The 2,553-nt window shown below is 42.9% G+C and overlaps 1 non-coding gene across 1 annotated transcript; it reads right to left on the bottom strand.

Annotated features, from left to right (window-relative positions):
* Nucleotides 1–2,148: 2,148 nt before the first annotated feature.
* LOC127758258 (small nucleolar RNA R71) lies at nucleotides 2,149–2,255 on the bottom strand. The gene has a single exon (XR_008013681.1). It is a non-coding gene; the product is annotated as a small nucleolar RNA R71 (small nucleolar RNA).
* Nucleotides 2,256–2,553: the final 298 nt, after the last annotated feature.

Below are 2,553 nucleotides of genomic sequence, written 5' to 3'. Positions count from 1 at the left end.
AGGCAACCTATATGTTGACGGTCGATATCGACCAGTTTCGACCGTCAATATTACCCAATTAATGAAGACTAGCTATGCTAGCAATGCATTATTCCATAAATAAAATATTCTATTCCACTATATGCTTGGAAAACTAATTATGCAGGTGAAGCTATCAAAATGGAAGAGAATCGTCAGTACAAAAATCGATCAATCAAACAGCTGTTGAGATCCAGACTTATGGATAATTGGGCCAATAACACATAATTGACACGATCCAATAGGCCCAAAATTCACTGTTCTGGATAAGGGAGGAGCTAAGGGGGCCACCTGCTGAAAATGGGCCAGAATGGCCCAGCTCGTGGTTCGGCCGAACCCATAGGTTTGGCCGAACCCCACTAAGCACCGATGGATCCAGGGTTTCTTGTGGACGGTGGAGATTCACTCCCTATGACGGTTGGAGGGTGTTTCCGACCTTTCCAACCATCATAAGCTGCCTATTTAAGGAGCTCCCCTCACTCCCTCCAACACTCACCTCAAGAAGAAGATCAAGAGCTCTCTCAAGTATTGTTTAGTAGTTCTAGTGCTAGTGGAGTAGGAAATAGAATAGTCTTCATAGTCCTCGAGTCGGCAGGAGATTCCGGGTATGGCATTAATAGCTTTCATTTCTTCTTTTGTAAGACTTAATGAATTAATAGAATATTCTTCTTTATACAAGTTCGGTATTTTATTCCATTCATATTACTTGAGTACCGACTTTACTTTATACTTGAATCAATATAGTCGCGTAACTAGCTTTCCAGATAGGTGTATTGGTGTGGATTTAGTGTCCGATTATTCGGTTGCTCTATGTCGGTTGCAAGGATGTAGAGTAGTATTTAGTAATATAAGCACGGTGCTTAGATTATTAGATACCATTAATTGGGGTTATATATTACGGATGAGAGGTGGGCCGCTGATGGTGACAGCTCAGTACGGGTATTCCTCCGCGCCGCTATATTATCCTAAGTTAATTCCCTGGGGAGGGTATTCCTCTGTATTTAGCCCCGGTTGTATGGTCATGACGGGCTGTCGTAAGGAACTCGGGAATCAGGGGTGGCTTCTCGAAACACCAGGAGGACACTGGGTACAGGGTATTGGTTGCATGACTGTATATTAGCAAATATAGACTAAAGATGTATGTATACTAGAAGTAGAAGAATGATACTTTTCTTATTCTTTCTCCACTTAGCTTAGACTATATTTTAGTGAGAGTAGTTCTTAGTTCTTTCTTTTGTGTGTCACCCTACCCTTTGAACTGAACTAACCCCTGCATAGACTTTGACATTTATAAGTAATATATAAACTATTAGCATAGTTCTCTCTTATCATGTCTTCCCTTGGGATAAAATAAATACGATACCTTGGAATACTTCTGGGTGAAATGCTATAATGGTATATCCGTGCGCTTGCGGATCACATCTGTAACCATAATATACTAGGATTATTTCTAGTGCCATTGCTGGGAATTATATTTCCAGTAGTGTTGCTAAGAAATACCAACAAACATTTCTGGCGCCGTTGCCGGGGAAGATAAATGATTAAGAGTTTATTACTTGCTAATAATTTTGTATTTACCTCTGTATATGTCACTGTCCTTTGTAGGCAAACTATGTTTGTTTTCTCCTTTATGTGAAAACAGGGTAGTACAGGACTGGTTCTAATCTGCCGACCAATTTCATATCTGGAGTCACCGGTGAAGTAAAGCCGACCCCGTGTCATTCATCCTCAAGGTTACTCTATCGGCAACCAGACCAGCCAATTCCGCGCCACCAGAATTGAATGATATGGCTGAGAAGTCCCTTCATGAGCTCGTTGCTCCCTCCGCTAACAACGTGCCCGTTGGACCCTGAGTCGACATGGGGATGGTGACTTTAATCAAGATGGCGCATGCTAGCCCATTCTGTGGCAATCCTAAGGAGGATGCAAGTGCTCAATTGCAGCAATTCCAGGAAAGCTGAAGCACGTGTACCGCCAAAGGAGTCAGCCCAAATGAGACTCCAACTGTTCTCGTTCTCCCTCCTCGGGAGAGCGAAATGGTGGTTCTACATCAACCGTGCAACGGTGAATACCTGGAATAAGCGCTCAATGGCATTCCTCTTAAAATTCTTCCCGATGGGCAAGACCACCGCTCTTTGTGGAAGAATATCTAGCTTTCAACAGATGAGGGATGAAACCATTCTTGAAGCTTGGGAAAGGCTGCAGGAATACGTGACCACCCGTCTTCATCATGGGATAGACGAGTGGCTCATCCTGCAAAATTTCTTCAATGGATTAACCCCCTCGTCCCGGGATCATCTGGATGCTGTTGCTGGAGGGACATTCTTCTCAAGAACAGTTAGATGCTAATAGACCTGATTGAGAAGAAGGTCTCAAAAATGGGTTGGAGCGAGGAACGACTCCAAACCCGTCAAACGCGGTATGCACACCGTCAATGAGACGGAAAATTCATTCAAAGTTTTACAGGCTTACCTCAAATTCACTCAATTTGCTGTATTTAGTTTAGACACTTTGCATATACAAGTTTGCTTTAGT

The sequence above is a fragment of the Oryza glaberrima genome, chromosome 12 (genome assembly GCF_000147395.1).
Source record: "Oryza glaberrima chromosome 12, OglaRS2, whole genome shotgun sequence".
Classification (NCBI taxonomy): domain Eukaryota; kingdom Viridiplantae; phylum Streptophyta; class Magnoliopsida; order Poales; family Poaceae; genus Oryza; species Oryza glaberrima.
Note: the sequence above shows the minus strand (reverse complement) of the source record. Positions and strands in the feature narration are given on the sequence as shown.